Source organism: Metopolophium dirhodum, chromosome 3 (genome assembly GCF_019925205.1).
Source record: "Metopolophium dirhodum isolate CAU chromosome 3, ASM1992520v1, whole genome shotgun sequence".
Classification (NCBI taxonomy): domain Eukaryota; kingdom Metazoa; phylum Arthropoda; class Insecta; order Hemiptera; family Aphididae; genus Metopolophium; species Metopolophium dirhodum.
Window position 1 is genome coordinate 13,663,633 of NC_083562.1, and position 18,739 is coordinate 13,682,371.

General features: G+C 31.1%; 1 protein-coding gene and 1 long non-coding RNA gene across 4 annotated transcripts in view; both read right to left on the bottom strand.

Annotated features, from left to right (window-relative positions):
- The window catches only part of LOC132941918 (uncharacterized), a 56,061-nt gene extending 41,258 nt beyond the window's left edge, over positions 1-14,803 (bottom strand). For both annotated transcript variants that reach the window (XM_061010163.1, XM_061010162.1), the window contains exon 1: positions 14,621-14,803. The gene's annotated coding sequence lies outside the window, so the exon portion shown is untranslated. The remainder of the gene's footprint in view (positions 1-14,620) is intronic.
- Positions 14,804-17,182: 2,379 nt separating this feature from the next.
- Positions 17,183-18,493, bottom strand: LOC132942070 (uncharacterized). 2 transcript variants are annotated; one of them, XR_009664224.1, is made up of 5 exons: positions 18,353-18,493; positions 18,135-18,189; positions 17,889-18,063; positions 17,547-17,824; positions 17,183-17,450 (listed from the first exon to the last, which is right to left on the bottom strand). It is a non-coding gene; the product is annotated as an uncharacterized LOC132942070 (long non-coding RNA). The 2 variants fall into 2 exon arrangements; XR_009664223.1 differs by having other exon boundaries at positions 17,547-18,063.
- Between the last annotated feature and the right edge of the window lie 246 nt (positions 18,494-18,739).

Sequence of the window (18,739 nt, forward strand, 5' to 3'; positions counted from 1 at the left end):
TATTGATTAAGGTGGTGAATAGATATCAGAAGCACAAGAATATTTATATAAGAGCATATTGTATTTTATGAATTATTAAATAAAAATGTGATTACTGGATTTTAGAGTTAACACAAAGCCATAAACGTATACAGTAAATTCATCAAATGACAAATACTATAATACCAACTATATTTTTACAATGATGTGTGTGTTTTTTTTTAAATATTTTTAATTATTTTTTCTTGTGGTCTGTGTAAACGATAAGTATTCGTAATAAAGATTCAATTTTCATATATAATATTATATTATAGGCACTCAGTATGTAATCATATGTTTATTTTAAGTTTAATTTAATTGTAGGTATTTAGTAAATAATAATAGGTATACGAAATTGTGTTTTCGAATAGCAATTTATTGTTTGTATTAATACCTACACCATAATAGGGAACTAGAATTTTGTAAATGATGTACAAATGTATTTTTGGTGTTTTAAGGCTGCTGTAAGATCAATTTATGTGAATCCTTGCATTAAATTGTTAGGATTATTTGATATGAATAATTATTTTATTACATATAGGTTTATTACATATTGGTAAGTCGATCAGAAACTATATTTACACTGAATGTCAATAGTAAAAAGCTATTAAAAAATCTATTATTTTTATTTATTTGTTAATAATCATTAATACTTAAATATTAGCAGTAATCTTGTTCCTTTCACAAAATGTGTTTAAATTATTTTTAATTTAATTTACATTTATCCCAAAGTGATCTCTGAATAATCATTCAATGATGAATTTTATAGTTACATTCTCGGTTACATTAATTGTATTATAAATTAAAATAAACTACAGTTTCCAGCTTCTACTACAACATTATTTTGTATTTTATTTTATGTTTTTAATTTTTTAAATGCAGTCTGCACCTTGTGTTGGTGATTTTACACGTAATATAATAAAATTGATACTAGTGATGAGTAGGTACCTGATTGTTTAATCAAATTATTTACACGATTATTAATTAAAAAAATATCTATAAAGTATAAACATCCGCATTTTCATTAACTATAAATTCATAATTGTATGATCTATACATGTGTTATATGCCCACCACTATATATCATGTAGACTATAGTGACGCTTGTTTATCAGAGTATAATAACGCCTGTATGTAGGCGTTTTATCTGAGATATTTTGCTTTTGCACGACAAGACTATTGTATCGGTCCTGTCGGCAATTCAGTCTAGAACCCGACTCATTCGAGTTAAGTAGTGTGCTTCTAATATATATAAATTACATGGTTAAAATTAATAAAGTAAAGTATTCTTATTTAAATCAAATCGTGTATTCTTTTTAATAATAAACTATCAACATTTGATCATCACCCGCTACACAGAGAACGGTTTCAACAAATTGTCGTCTTTGGATACAACCAAGGACACAATATAAAATATAACAGAACATCACGGGCATATACGGTGGCGTTCATAACATTGGTGGCAGCGGTAGCCGTTTTTCTTTTCATTTCTTTTGAAAGAAATTCTGTCTAGTGAGTGATATATTCAAATAATTATTGTAAAAAAAAAAAAAGTGAACACGAGTGAGTTATTATTCACACGGAGGCGCTTTTACATAAATATTGGTGAGGAAACTATTCTATAGTTCCCGATATTTACGTCACACGCATCTACAAATACACCGTAAGAGGTGCTACTTGTTTTATACCACCTACGTAAAAAACGTGATCACCATAATATTTTATCGGTCATTATAAATACACAATCAACGCATATTGTCAATACCAATACGCATATTTATACGATAAGCTACACTACATCTCGTCTACATCGATTAATTAGTACACAGATATTAATTAATCGTTCAAATTAAACAAAACCCACCAGTGTGGTCTCCGCGCATACCGGTTTCGGAGCGTAGAACTTCAAACGAAATAACTTGAAAACTACGTGGGAACGACACCGTGAGACGCGACGAGTTCAACAAGGGATCCAGATAGTCTGTCAAAGAAGTCAATCATTATTCATCATGCAGTTCGGAGTAATAACAAAGACCGTCATACTGTGAGTGAAAAAAAAAAAAAAATATATAAAACAAATATTTTTATATAATAATAATATTACTATCACTAACTTGAATAATAGAATAAAATTACTGTATTTTATTTTGACCTACTAACATAATTTTAATTTTTTTTATTATTATTATTGTCGTTTTGTTTTGTTGTTATTATACATTATAATAACAAACTAACACTTTTAATGTATGTCTACTCAATCAAGTAGTAATAGTAGTAGCAGTGATAGGAGCCCAGATACATCTACAGTAAATAAAGATTATAATACTCCTATACCAAATAACTTTGACGATAATTTAAAATATACTGGCCCAAATACTAGGTCACGAACACACCAAAATAAAAGATACCATAGGAAATCTAGAAGTGTAGAATCATTATTCTCTAATACTTAGGGTAATATTTCAACTTCAGTACCTTCGGATCAAATAGGTGAATATAACACACCAAAACAATTAAATAAAAATACCGAACTACTCGGCTTAAAATTTTTGGGGGTGGATAATTCGTGTATCATTTCCAAAATGAACAATACAGTTCTTTCTTTAGAAACAGCCATTAAATTGGTTCCTTTTTTCAATGGTGAAGATTCAACTGATATCTATCCTTATCTTAGCGCATGTGATTTTGTAATGTCTAATGTCGATAACATCATAAAGCCAGTTTTGTTACAAGCTATTCGTACAAAATTAAGTAAAAAAGCTTTTGCGATAACTCAACATCGCGATGTAGAAGATTGGGCAGGACTTAAACATTTACTCGAATCAAATTTTTGTGCTAAACGTACACCAGGGTATCTACAACTTGAACTTACATCAACAAGACAGTCTCAAGGAGAGTCAGTTCATGACTACTCTACAAAGGTTGAAAATCTACTCAATGAATTATGTAATGTGAGCACAAAGGGAAAATCAACCACAGATGCCACAGCAATACGTACATATATAAAAGAAATTACTTTAACGACATACGTAGAAGGATTATTACCTCATTTAAGAACAGTGATTAAATCAAGAAACTTTGAAACACTAGAAGATGCGATGAAGGCAAGTCTTGAAGAGCAAAAAATTTATCAATCATCAAAAGAGACTCAACGAATACTTAAAGGAGGAAACCAAGGCAGAAATAACAATCAAAAATATTGCGAAGTTTGCAATCGTAATAATCATTTTACAAATCAATGTAGATATGGAAATCGCGGTCAAGATACTGGCCAACAAAATGTTCAATCAAAATTACATTCAAATCCATATAATAAAGATGTAAAAAAGATAACATGTACTTATTGTAATAAACCGGGACACTCCGAAGATGTATGTTACAAAAAGAAAAAAACAAATAAATCCAATGGACAGTTTTCGGGAAATGGACCAAGACCGAGTGGCTCGGGCAACCAATCGGTCAAAACATTAAAAACAATAGCCTTAAACCTGCAAGAACCTTGTCATTCAGAACCAAATTAATTGATAATCATGCTTTATATAAAATTCCACAATGTACAAAAAAGATCGTAAAGCTACTTGTAGACACAGGGGCTGATCTTAATTTAATAAAACTAGATGCGCTTCACGATGATGTTCAAGTATCAGACACAAAAATATTCATGTTACAGGGGATAAATGATCAAACAGTTAAGACCATGGGATTTACAATGTTGACAGTCATAAATGGAAATCAATCTTCCGAAAGTGAATTTCATGTAGTTCCGACAAATTTTCCAATTATAGGCGATGGTATTTTGGGGAAACCATTTTTAACGGAGAATCAAATTGTCATTGACGTAGGAAAAGGGGAAATTACATCAACATTAGATGACGTCACAACTATTCCAGCTAGATGTGAAACAATTATTCCAGTAGATGTGTCAGATCTACAAATTCAAGAACATCAGAGCATACTAGTTTACGCTCAAAATATAAATAGTGAAATAATATGTGGAAATATATTAAATCAAGTAAAAAATCATCAGATTCTCATAAGTATAATTAACCCAACAGAAACTCAAATTGTGGTACCTATACCAAAACTAACAGAGTTATCACACGAAATAATAAATGAAGAATCGATAAAACATTTTGTAAATACTAATAAAGTAACAAAAAATGAACAAAATAGGATTCAACTTCTAAAGAACTTTCTCAAAACAGATCATATGAATCTTGAAGAAAAAGTATCTATTGAAGAGTTATGCAGTGAATTTTCTGATATATTTTTTCTCGAAGGAGATAAAATTACATGTACAGACGCTGTATATCATGAAATAAGAACACCAGGAACAACACAACCCATCTATCAACGACCTTATCGACTTCCATATGCGCAGAAAGAAGAAATAGATAACCAAATTGAAAAATTGGAAAAAGATGGAATAATTGGGCCCAGTGATAGCCCATGGAATGCTCCATTGTTAGTAGTGCCAAAGAAGATCGATGACTCAGGTGAACAAAAATACAGGGTTGTAGTTGATTTCCGTAAATTAAACAACCTTACTGTGGGAGATGCTTTTCCAATGCCAGACGTCAATACAATCTTGGATCAATTGGGAAATGCAAAGTATTTCTCATGTTTGGACATGGCGAGTGGTTACCATCAAATTCCAATGCGATCGGAAGACAGACAAAAAACCGGTTTTAGCACCGAAAAGGGCCATTTTGAGTTCAACAGGATGTGTTTTGGACTAAAAGGAGCTCCGGCAACTTTTCAAAGACTTATGAATCAAGTACTTATTGGTCTCAACGGTGTGAAATCTTTTGTTTACCTGGATGATGTAATCGTTATTGGAACATCTATTAAAGATCACGAAAATAACTTACGAGATGTATTCAAAAGATTTCGTAAATATCATTTGCAACTTCAACCACTGAAATGCCAATTCTTAAGTAAAGAAGTATGTTATCTTGGTCACTTGATAACTGATGAAGGCATAAAACCAGATCCAAAAAAAATATCATGTGTAGCTAATTATTGCACTCCAACTAATGCTAAAGAGCTAAAATCATTTCTTGGATTAATAGGTTATTATCGAAAATTCATCAAAGATTTCAGTAAAATATCAAAACCATTAACATCTTTACTAAAGAAGGATCAACAATTTATATGGACGGATGCTTGTGAAGACGCATTTCAAACATTCAGAACCATATTGACCAAGGAACCAATACTTCAATTTCCTGACTTTTCTCGACCTTTTAATATTACAACAGATGCCAGTAATTGTGCAATAGGAGGAATATTATCGCAAGGAAACATTGGGTCAGACTTGCCAATTTCCTATGCATCACGCACATTAAATAAAGCTGAAATAAATTACAATACTACTGAAAAGGAACTGTTGGCAATAATTTGGTCGGTTAAACAATTTCGTCCTTACATCTACGGTCGAAAATTTAACATTATAACGGACCACAAACCTCTATCATGGATGTTTGGAGTTAAAGATCCTGGAGCTCGTCTTACGAGGTGGCGACTTCTGCTAGAAGAATACGACTATTCAATCATTTATAAACCAGGAGTCCAGAACACAAATGCTGACGCACTTAGCAGAATAGCAGTTTCTACTACTACGGCAATTACGCCTCAATCGACTAACGAATATCAGACATTTCTTGAAGAAATATCCCAACGTATCATTATAAACAATAATGTTACTGAAACAGCGGGTAATTTATTCGATGCTGCAGACGAATATGCATTAGGACATTGTGTTTCTCAAGATTTTTGTATGAAAAAAGGGATAGGTCTCGAATTCAGAAGAAAATATGGTCAAATTAAACAGCTAAAAAATCAAAATAAACAGGTAACAGAAATAGCTTCTTTACAAGTAAATGGGAGAACTATTATTTACCTAATTACAAAAGAAAAACATTGGCAGAAGCCTTCTAATAAAACAATGTTTTTAACTTTAAAAAATTTGCGAACTTTCTGCGATACAAATAAAATAAAAAAACTTGCATTACCAAAAATAGCTTGTGGAATAGATCAATTAGATTGGTCTGAAATACGCACAATGATTCGATTCCATTTTAAAGGCTCTGAAACCAAAGTACTAGTGTTCATTGATAACACATATACAGAAGAAGATAAATATAAGATTATCGAAGAATTTCACAATTCACCACTAGGAGGCCATCAAGGAATTTCCAGAACAATCAAAAGAATAAAACAACAACATACATGGAAAGGATTGAAAAAAGATGTACAAAATTTTATATCGTCATGTCAATCATGCCAGCGAAATAAAACTCTTAATAAAACCGTCAAACAACCTATGGTTATAACAACTACATCTTCCAAACCCTTTGAACGTATTTTCCTAGATATTGTTGGACCAATTACCACGTCTAAAAAAAGAAATAATTATATATTGACACTACAAGACGATTTGACGAAGTTTTCGGCTGCATATCCGTTAGTATCTCACGATGCAAATTCGGTATCGAAGGCGTTCGTTGAAGGTTTTGTATGCCAACATGGAATACCGGAGTCAATCTTAACAGATTGTATATATATTATATTTTACGACAATTTGTTGAAACCGTTCTCTGTGTAGCGGGTGATGATCAAATGTTGATAGTTTATTATTAAAAAGAATACACGATTTGATTTAAATAAGAATACTTTACTTTATTAATTTTAACCATGTAATTTATATATATTAGAAGCACACTACTTAACTCGAATGAGTCGGGTTCTAGACTGAATTGCCGACAGGACCGATACAATAGTCTTGTCGTGCAAAAGCAAAATATCTCAGATAAAACGCCTACATACAGGCGTTATTATACTCTGATAAACAAGCGTCACTATAGTCTACATGATATATAGTGGTGGGCATATAACACCCCCCGGGTTAGACGGAAGATCATTATCCTACTTCTAAACAATTATTTTGGGTAATGATTTTCCTTTTCTTATTTTAAGTTCTACTTGATTTTGTTCATTTTTTTCCGTCGAACTCGGTTGATTTACATTGATATTTTTAATTTTCTTAAAATTAAATATTTTTCTTATTATGATAATTGACAGTATAATTATTAGTAAGCAACATAGTGTTATTAAACCAATTACATAATAATTTATATAAATTGAAGATTGCTTATAATCTAAATTATCTTTTGGGATAGTGACTTCATTATCATCTTTATACTTTGAAAATACCATTTCAGGTGATACAAATTCTTTTATTGTGTTAGCATCGTGTATATATTTAGTTAAATTTATAGTTGGTATGAAGTCTGATTTTAATTCTGAATAAATTGTTCTAAACGGAATCATGCGATAACCTCCTGAAATTGCGGAACATTGTTCGCTCAGTGATAATATTCCTGATCCAGTTAATACTTCTGTAATTGAATCTTTATTGGAACACGTTACAACTAAATTTTGCTTTGTTACCGTGAAAATCCACGAATTTGATGACATAAGCTTATGAAAAATCCCATGTTTAAATGAAGTGTATTTTATTTTACAAAAATCTGCTAATTCTGTTATATCTGAATAAGAAATTAAATTTATTTCACATTCGTTTGATGTCACTACCCTTTTGGCTAAAAGGTTTTTACAAATTTTAAAACGGTTTGTATCAGTACACAAACTAACATCGTTTTCACTTAAGTTAATAAAATATTCCTGATCAATAGTTATGGCTATAAACTTAAACCTAGGTTGTATAAACATAAATCTCTTATCTTCTATATAATATACTGGGTTTGGTAGAACATTATATAGTTTATACATGTTACTTAATACTAAAGGAATCGTATTGATGAATATAATTAAATCATTACTTTTAACGATTGTAGTTTGTATTATTCTATACAGTTCAGACATACCAGATACATCTAATTTTACAGGAATGTTTAAGTCAGGTGGAAGATTTAATTTAATTAATTTCATTTCATCTAATAATTGATTTGATGATATTACTAAAGGGTGTAATTTCCCATACATAGCCGAATGTAAGATTTGAATAATTTTTCCTACTTCTAAAGCATATTGGTTATATATTAAATTTAAATTTATAATTTGATTTTCCAATATAATTTTGATATTTTCATCACTAAACTCTTCTCGTTCTGATAAAATAAAACGGCGAATTTGTCTTATGTTATTTTGTATTTCCGTCGTTGCGTCTATAGTTGGTTTATTGATCATTATTGCATTATTAGTATTCGCAGGAGTAATTATTAATTTACTTTCTGCCAAATTTTGAGATTTCTGTCCATTTTTTACCATTGTTCTGATATTTGAATATAATTTGTAAACATCTTCTATTTTTATAGACCCGAACAGAGTATATATAATTTCTTTTATACCGTTTGCTACATTGCGTTTATGTTTTGAATGATCCTGTTCTTCAATTATTTGGACTAGTTTGTTAGTCTCAAATTCAAATTCGTTCAAAACTTTTTCTGATGTAGTCTTAAACAATGAACAAATTTCAGATGTATAAAATTTCTTTTTTAAGCATAAGAAACTGCATTCATCTGAAAAACTTTCGGTCGCTTCATTGCAAAGTGCTAGAGTTTCTTTCTGAAAATTTTTGATTTCCAAATAATGTGCCTGATAAATGGACACATTTAAATATACTGCTATCTCCCAATTTGCAGCTGTTGTATGCATGTCGGAGATGTAGTCGAAGTAGATTCCTGGTGATTCTTTTGCATACGAGATGTTGTACAAGGGTTCTGTTTTAATAAGTGATTCCATCATACATATTATTCTGAAACACCATTGTGTATTATTTGACTACAAGTTCATATGTGAAATACATTATATTATTATTATTTTTATTTTTATTTTTTTTTTATTTTATGTTATCTATGTATCATTACCACTATTATAATAATCATTTATATATAAATATATTATCTTTTTTTTTTTACGGAAAACACGGCTTAAGTTCGTTTATGTGTATTTTCACTTCTTTTCGTTCTTTTTGTATTATGACATTTTCATTGTCTTCTAATTGAGTAACCGAATACGGTCCAAGCCATTTAGGACTTAATTTGCCTTTCGGTTGGTGATTTTTTATCCAAACTCGATCTCCTACATTGAAGTTAATTTCATGTCGATTTTGATCATATGTTTCTTTGGATTTTTCTTTACTTAATAATATGTTTTCTCGAGCTTGTTTGTGTGACTCTTGAAGTTTTTGTTTCAACTCGAAGACATAATCTTCGTAGTTGTATCTAGGTTGAGGAGTTCTACTTAATGTATGTGGTATTGAACAAGGGAATCCATATATTAGTTCGTATGGTTGGTGTTTGGTTGTTGTATGTACTGTGGTATTGTATACAAACATTGCATACGGAACATAGTCATCCCAGTCATCAAGATGTTTATCGACATAATGTCGAAGATAAGCAGCTAACGTCTGATGTGACCTTTCAAGTCCACCATTAGATTGAGGATGATATGATGTCGTGTGTAGTTTATCTATTTGCAATAGCTTACAACAGGCAGCAAATATTTTACCCATAAATTCTGTACCACAATCTGTTAAGATTGACTCCGGTATTCCATGTTGGCATACAAAACCTTCAACGAACGCCTTCGATACCGAATTTGCATCGTGAGATACTAACGGATATGCAGCCGAAAACTTCGTCAAATCGTCTTGTAGTGTCAATATATAATTATTTCTTTTTTTAGACGTGGTAATTGGTCCAACAATATCTAGGAAAATACGTTCAAAGGGTTTGGAAGATGTAGTTGTTATAACCATAGGTTGTTTGACGGTTTTATTAAGAGTTTTATTTCGCTGGCATGATTGACATGACGATATAAAATTTTGTACATCTTTTTTCAATCCTTTCCATGTATGTTGTTGTTTTATTCTTTTGATTGTTCTGGAAATTCCTTGATGGCCTCCTAGTGGTGAATTGTGAAATTCTTCGATAATCTTATATTTATCTTCTTCTGTATATGTGTTATCAATGAACACTAGTACTTTGGTTTCAGAGCCTTTAAAATGGAATCGAATCATTGTGCGTATTTCAGACCAATCTAATTGATCTATTCCACAAGCTATTTTTGGTAATGCAAGTTTTTTTATTTTATTTGTATCGCAGAAAGTTCGCAAATTTTTTAAAGTTAAAAACATTGTTTTATTAGAAGGCTTCTGCCAATGTTTTTCTTTTGTAATTAGGTAAATAATAGTTCTCCCATTTACTTGTAAAGAAGCTATTTCTGTTACCTGTTTATTTTGATTTTTTAGCTGTTTAATTTGACCATATTTTCTTCTGAATTCGAGACCTATCCCTTTTTTCATACAAAAATCTTGAGAAACACAATGTCCTAATGCATATTCGTCTGCAGCATCGAATAAATTACCCGCTGTTTCAGTAACATTATTGTTTATAATGATACGTTGGGATATTTCTTCAAGAAATGTCTGATATTCGTTAGTCGATTGAGGCGTAATTGCCGTAGTAGTAGAAACTGCTATTCTGCTAAGTGCGTCAGCATTTGTGTTCTGGACTCCTGGTTTATAAATGATTGAATAGTCGTATTCTTCTAGCAGAAGTCGCCACCTCGTAAGACGAGCTCCAGGATCTTTAACTCCAAACATCCATGATAGAGGTTTGTGGTCCGTTATAATGTTAAATTTTCGACCGTAGATGTAAGGACGAAATTGTTTAACCGACCAAATTATTGCCAACAGTTCCTTTTCAGTAGTATTGTAATTTATTTCAGCTTTATTTAATGTGCGTGATGCATAGGAAATTGGCAAGTCTGACCCAATGTTTCCTTGCGATAATATTCCTCCTATTGCACAATTACTGGCATCTGTTGTAATATTGAAAGGTCGAGAAAAGTCAGGAAATTGAAGTATTGGTTCCTTGGTCAATATGGTTCTGAATGTTTGAAATGCGTCTTCACAAGCATCCGTCCATATAAATTGTTGATCCTTCTTTAGTAAAGATGTTAATGGTTTTGATATTTTACTGAAATCTTTGATGAATTTTCGATAATAACCTATTAATCCAAGAAATGATTTTAGCTCTTTAGCATTAGTTGGAGTGCAATAATTAGCTACACATGATATTTTTTTTTGATCTGGTTTTATGCCTTCATCAGTTATCAAGTGACCAAGATAACATACTTCTTTACTTAAGAATTGGCATTTCAGTGGTTGAAGTTGCAAATGATATTTACGAAATCTTTTGAATACATCTCGTAAGTTATTTTCGTGATCTTTAATAGATGTTCCAATAACGATTACATCATCCAGGTAAACAAAAGATTTCACACCGTTGAGACCAATAAGTACTTGATTCATAAGTCTTTGAAAAGTTGCCGGAGCTCCTTTTAGTCCAAAACACATCCTGTTGAACTCAAAATGGCCCTTTTCGGTGCTAAAACCGGTTTTTTGTCTGTCTTCCGATCGCATTGGAATTTGATGGTAACCACTCGCCATGTCCAAACATGAGAAATACTTTGCATTTCCCAATTGATCCAAGATTGTATTGACGTCTGGCATTGGAAAAGCATCTCCCACAGTAAGGTTGTTTAATTTACGGAAATCAACTACAACCCTGTATTTTTGTTCACCTGAGTCATCGATCTTCTTTGGCACTACTAACAATGGAGCATTCCATGGGCTATCACTGGGCCCAATTATTCCATCTTTTTCCAATTTTTCAATTTGGTTATCTATTTCTTCTTTCTGCGCATATGGAAGTCGATAAGGTCGTTGATAGATGGGTTGTGTTGTTCCTGGTGTTCTTATTTCATGATATACAGCGTCTGTACATGTAATTTTATCTCCTTCGAGAAAAAATATATCAGAAAATTCACTGCATAACTCTTCAATAGATACTTTTTCTTCAAGATTCATATGATCTGTTTTGAGAAAGTTCTTTAGAAGTTGAATCCTATTTTGTTCATTTTTTGTTACTTTATTAGTATTTACAAAATGTTTTATCGATTCTTCATTTATTATTTCGTGTGATAACTCTGTTAGTTTTGGTATAGGTACCACAATTTGAGTTTCTGTTGGGTTAATTATACTTATGAGAATCTGATGATTTTTTACTTGATTTAATATATTTCCACATATTATTTCACTATTTATATTTTGAGCGTAAACTAGTATGCTCTGATGTTCTTGAATTTGTAGATCTGACACATCTACTGGAATAATTGTTTCACATCTAGCTGGAATAGTTGTGACGTCATCTAATGTTGATGTAATTTCCCCTTTTCCTACGTCAATGACAATTTGATTCTCCGTTAAAAATGGTTTCCCCAAAATACCATCGCCTATAATTGGAAAATTTGTCGGAACTACATGAAATTCACTTTCGGAAGATTGATTTCCATTTATGACTGTCAACATTGTAAATCCCATGGTCTTAACTGTTTGATCATTTATCCCCTGTAACATGAATATTTTTGTGTCTGATACTTGAACATCATCGTGAAGCGCATCTAGTTTTATTAAATTAAGATCAGCCCCTGTGTCTACAAGTAGCTTTACGATCTTTTTTGTACATTGTGGAATTTTATATAAAGCATGATTATCAATTAATTTGGTTCTGAATGACAAGGTTCTTGCAGGTTTAAGGCTATTGTTTTTAATGTTTTGACCGATTGGTTGCCCGAGCCACTCGGTCTTGGTCCATTTCCCGAAAACTGTCCATTGGATTTATTTGTTTTTTTCTTTTTGTAACATACATCTTCGGAGTGTCCCGGTTTATTACAATAAGTACATGTTATCTTTTTTACATCTTTATTATATGGATTTGAATGTAATTTTGATTGAACATTTTGTTGGCCAGTATCTTGACCGCGATTTCCATATCTACATTGATTTGTAAAATGATTATTACGATTGCAAACTTCGCAATATTTTTGATTGTTATTTCTGCCTTGGTTTCCTCCTTTAAGTATTCGTTGAGTCTCTTTTGATGATTGATAAATTTTTTGCTCTTCAAGACTTGCCTTCATCGCATCTTCTAGTGTTTCAAAGTTTCTTGATTTAATCACTGTTCTTAAATGAGGTAATAATCCTTCTACGTATGTCGTTAAAGTAATTTCTTTTATATATGTACGTATTGCTGTGGCATCTGTGGTTGATTTTCCCTTTGTGCTCACATTACATAATTCATTGAGTAGATTTTCAACCTTTGTAGAGTAGTCATGAACTGACTCTCCTTGAGACTGTCTTGTTGATGTAAGTTCAAGTTGTAGATACCCTGGTGTACGTTTAGCACAAAAATTTGATTCGAGTAAATGTTTAAGTCCTGCCCAATCTTCTACATCGCGATGTTGAGTTATCGCAAAAGCTTTTTTACTTAATTTTGTACGAATAGCTTGTAACAAAACTGGCTTTATGATGTTATCGACATTAGACATTACAAAATCACATGCGCTAAGATAAGGATAGATATCAGTTGAATCTTCACCATTGAAAAAAGGAACCAATTTAATGGCTGTTTCTAAAGAAAGAACTGTATTGTTCATTTTGGAAATGATACACGAATTATCCACCCCCAAAAATTTTAAGCCGAGTAGTTCGGTATTTTTATTTAATTGTTTTGGTGTGTTATATTCACCTATTTGATCCGAAGGTACTGAAGTTGAAATATTACCCTTAGTATTAGAGAATAATGATTCTACACTTCTAGATTTCCTATGGTATCTTTTATTTTGGTGTGTTCGTGACCTAGTATTTGGGCCAGTATATTTTAAATTATCGTCAAAGTTATTTGGTATAGGAGTATTATAATCTTTATTTACTGTAGATGTATCTGGTATGTCTGAACTGTATAGAATAATACAAACTACAATCGTTAAAAGTAATGATTTAATTATATTCATCAATACGATTCCTTTAGTATTAAGTAACATGTATAAACTATATAATGTTCTACCAAACCCAGTATATTATATTTTACATATATTTTTCGAAAAAACTATTTAAAAAAACAAGAATAATTCCTATTTGATGTCACACGGGTTGATCTAGCAACTGACTGCTACGAGAACTGTGCAATTTTTTTTAAGCATAATACGTTTTGAAAACGTCTAGCAAAGAGTTTGTTTTAAGACCGTCTGTCCTTGATAACAACTAATTTAATTTAGAGTGTATTGTTATATTATATTATAATGAAATTAATAATTATAGTAAAATATATAATTGCAAGACATTTAATACCTATATCTATAGCCATCTAGGGTATAAACTACACTAAAAAAGGTGTAAGTATGCTAAGAAAATATATGAGGTGTATAATGTATTTATGTATATAAAAATATAAAATATAAAGATTAATAACATTATATTGTTTTAAATACTTCGCGCAAACCTAAGGTGATACCCGGCGTAGGTATAATATAACATGCAAAAAGGTGCGTATTAAACTTGGCGTGGTGAAACGAAGACGGTCTCGCGTATTTTATACATTGCGCTATTGGGATTAAACTTATAAATGCTTCTACGTCACCTAGTTAACAGATTGTCCGTGGCAATAAATATTTAATTTAAGTCTAAAAAGTAAATGTAAAATAGTAGGTAATAATATGAAAACAAACTTACTCGTAAAAATCTACTCTTCCGGTGAAACGTAGGTAGAGTGCCGCCATCGCCGAAGAAACAGCTATATTCATCCATCTTCATCTAATCATCTCACTCCGATGAGCTGAAACTTGAAAGTATCGAAATATTTTATGAAAATAACCTGATCAAACGAAATTTGCGAGATTGTGTTACAACTTATCCGGTTTAACGAACTGTCCGTTTATATTAATAAATTGTGGCCTATTATTTTTTTTGTTCACTGAAATCAAAATATACAATATATTATATTTATAATACAATAGTATTGCTGAAATTATTAGAATTGTTAACCGTTGCCGACGAATTTCGACAATTGACGATTGCCATAGATATTATAAAATATATTATTTACTATGATAAATCCAAAGAACTTATATATTATTATATAAGTACTCAGTATACCTATACGGTATATTTATAAATCGTATGTTCTTTTACAGAAATCTTTGTGATCTGCAATGCACCTATTCTGGTTTTCTATTTCAATTATAGTTCGCATGCCAAATTTAACTATACAAACTGGTCAGCAAGTTTATAGACATTCTAATACATTCTCCCGCCAGTGCCAATAGGCACAGTGTTTGAGAAGTTATATTTTTTTGGTACCTAATTAATTTACAATATGAATTATTATAAGTTACCTATGTAGGTACTTGTCCAAAACTCGACTACCTGCAAATCATTGGTTTTTATGGTATAGCCTTACGAAGTTCACGATTTTCGGTGTTTTACGCACCCGTACAACGCTTAAAGTTTACCGAGCTTAAGTATTACAAATTAATTTTTTTTTTAATCTAGGTAAATCAACGTTTTAAAATTGATGATGCAAAAATAATTCTGACACCCACCCATGGTGGTTTTACATAACAAGTCGAGGGATGTTTTTGATTTTAATTGTTCGAGCAAGCGCAGGTGGTACACCGGGTACATATGAAAATACCAAAAATTTCAATTAGTTATAATACATATTATAACTTAAAAATAAGATTGACCGCCAAGTTCAGACTTCCCTGTCGTTTTCAGTTAAAAACTAATGATTTCCGGCAATTATTTTTTACAATACCGTTCTTAATTCGTCGTTATTTGTAATATATACATATACCTATTTTAAAAATATTATTCGTGGGTAATTGAAACGTCTAAAATATATTATCATATACAAATATGATAATAAACAAATAATAATAATTCAACTTAACCGGCTACGGTATTAATAATATATAATAATATCAATATAAATATAGTATACAATATCCTAGGCTGACAAATCGTCTCCACTTAAAATCGTTTTTCGTATACTATGATATTATATATTTATATCATTGAATTCAAATTTAACACTATCCATAACAGTCACCCACTTGTAACCTACTGTTCAGCAGTCACTTCCAATTTTTTTTTTAGATTCTGAGGGAAGCGATGAATGTATTGATTTTACAATGATGTGTGTTTTTATTTATTTTTTTTTTTTTGTGTCTGTCATCACCTTTTAGGACAGTAAAAGTGCTTGAATTTTCTTTAACAGTAACTTTTCTAATAGGAAAGTGAATCTAGTTGGTACTATGGGGGGGGGGGGGGGGGGGGGGGGGTGCAAAAGTAAAATTTTCTCAGTAGTTTTCAAAAGCGACGTGAAAAGCAAAGGAAAAACGGGAATTTTTTACCCAAAATCCGTTTTCGAGAAAATCGATTTTGGTTTTTGGTGCAACTCTAAAACAAATGACCGTAGGTACATTAAATTTTGACTGAATGCTTGTATTAGAATTTTCTATACACCATAACATTTTCCAAATATTTTGACTTATTTTGAGCTGTTTACGGACATAGTCAGTTTTCAATTATTTTAGTTTTTTTTTCTATAAATATCAAAAAAATTTTATTTGTTGGGTATAAAAGCGTGAAAATTTAATATAAGGCTGCTGATATATCGTTCTAATAGCAGTTAATAAATATTAAAAATACATAGGCTCAATTTTTATTTATAAGCATTTAAAGTTCAAATTTTGACAACATTTATCAAATTTATAATTTAATAACTATTTTGTAGTTAAAAATTTATAAAATGTTCAACTTTTATAGCTAAGGATTGAAAATTAAAAACAAGGCTCCACGTAAATAGGTTATATATAAATTACTTTATTCACAATAATATCATTAAATATACTTAGTATTATTATAGGCTGACTGACCGATTTCGCTCAGAATCGTTTTTCTTATACAATGATATTATATCATTGAATTCAAATTTAACACCATCCATTACAGTGACCCACTTGTAACCTTCTGTACAGCAGAGCGACATCCACTTACCCACCTTTTTTTAATTAACCTCCCTTTTTATTTAATTCCCGATAAACGAGTTTTGGATAAGTACCTACCTACATAATAGGTACCTGTCCTACCTATATTAATTAAAAACTATTTTTAACACGACGTATTTACTTATTATTTTTGTCTTTTAGTTTATCTAATTTTGTATGATTAAAATATGTTTCCTTTATACCCAAATAATTTTTAAGTACCTACAAATAATATAGAACTCAATTTTATTTTAACAATAAATAATTTTATTAATACAGTGTTGACTTTGTAGATGGGTAGTAATAAATTATCTGTACATTCAGGATTACATGCATTCAGGTGAATAATTATAAGATTGCAATGATAGGTGTAAGATGTAAGATGTATTGTTGATTCATCAATACGATGCTGGGTGGACTTGAGGACTTCCCATGTTCAGCGACCGGCGCGGCGTCGACCCGTTTTGTGGCACAGCGGAAACTTCGTACAGCTGAACTGTTCGACAAAGACACTGTAATATTATTTGAAAAATATTATTTCTACTTAATCGTAATAACTGGGTATAATGAGTTTAATATTATATTATATTATAATAAATATTAAGTACCTATATTATTAGCTTCTAATAATTGGGATGTCATTTTTGTAGATATTGATCCGGACAAAATGATGCTGGCCCAGCGCTATGCCACGATTTATGGCGTACCTATCCGATGAAATTGTTGGAGACTCTTTCAAACTGGGCAATCTGATAAACGGTGACGTGATCGTTACTTCGCGGCCATCATAGGGTAGACCAGAATACACAAAAACGTAGGTCATCGGGCTGTAGGCTGTATGTATGATAAAGTCCTGGAAGTGAGAATTACAATAGCCCCTAAAATGCTGTTACACCTCAAAATTAATAAAAACAAAGAATGATTAAAAAATGACGACGGAATTGACCTACAAATCTGAAAATAAGTTTATGGACAGATAACTTCTCAACGTAAATTATGACCGATCCAATAATAACTTTCCTTAGGTACATCAGACCGATGTGTGAAGGCTGCTCACCAACGTATCGTCATCCACCAGATAACTTTGGTAAGTCTTCAAACTATACCGCTCATTCTTGTGGAATGCTAAAGAAAATTAATTTATTAGATAAATATTATACTATAACGATTTTTAAATATAGACGTTTTCAACTCACAGTTATGCAGATGGATATCGACCGGTTTGGGAGCGACGTCTGATACGCCATTGTTCTAATGAATTCAAACATTAATATATTATTATAATATTTTTATATGTATATAGGTACGGTTAGGTATATTAAATTAATTAAGTAGGTACTATATTAATATAGTCTATTAATTATTATTTTACTATGCTTTTATTGTATTAAATACACAATGAACTATAACTTACATTATTGGACCGGACATACAGCAACGTCGATTTGAGGTACCTGTCCATAAACACATTTTCGATAACATCCATTTTGTTGTATTCTGGACCGCCCCATGGTGGCGATGTGACTATAACGTCACCCTTTATCTGATTTGCCAGTTTGAAAAAGTCTCCAACAACGAACTCAATCTTCTCAAGTACGCCATAAATCGCGGCATTTTGCTTGGCCATCACTATCTTGTCTACGTCAATATCTACAGCAATGACTATAACAAATAGAAAATATGACAATATTATTAGAAGCCACAGATAATAGGTACCTACTTAATATACTGTTATAAAATAATATAATATATAGGTAGGTACATTATAGACAATTATTACATTTCGGTAATTATAATGTAC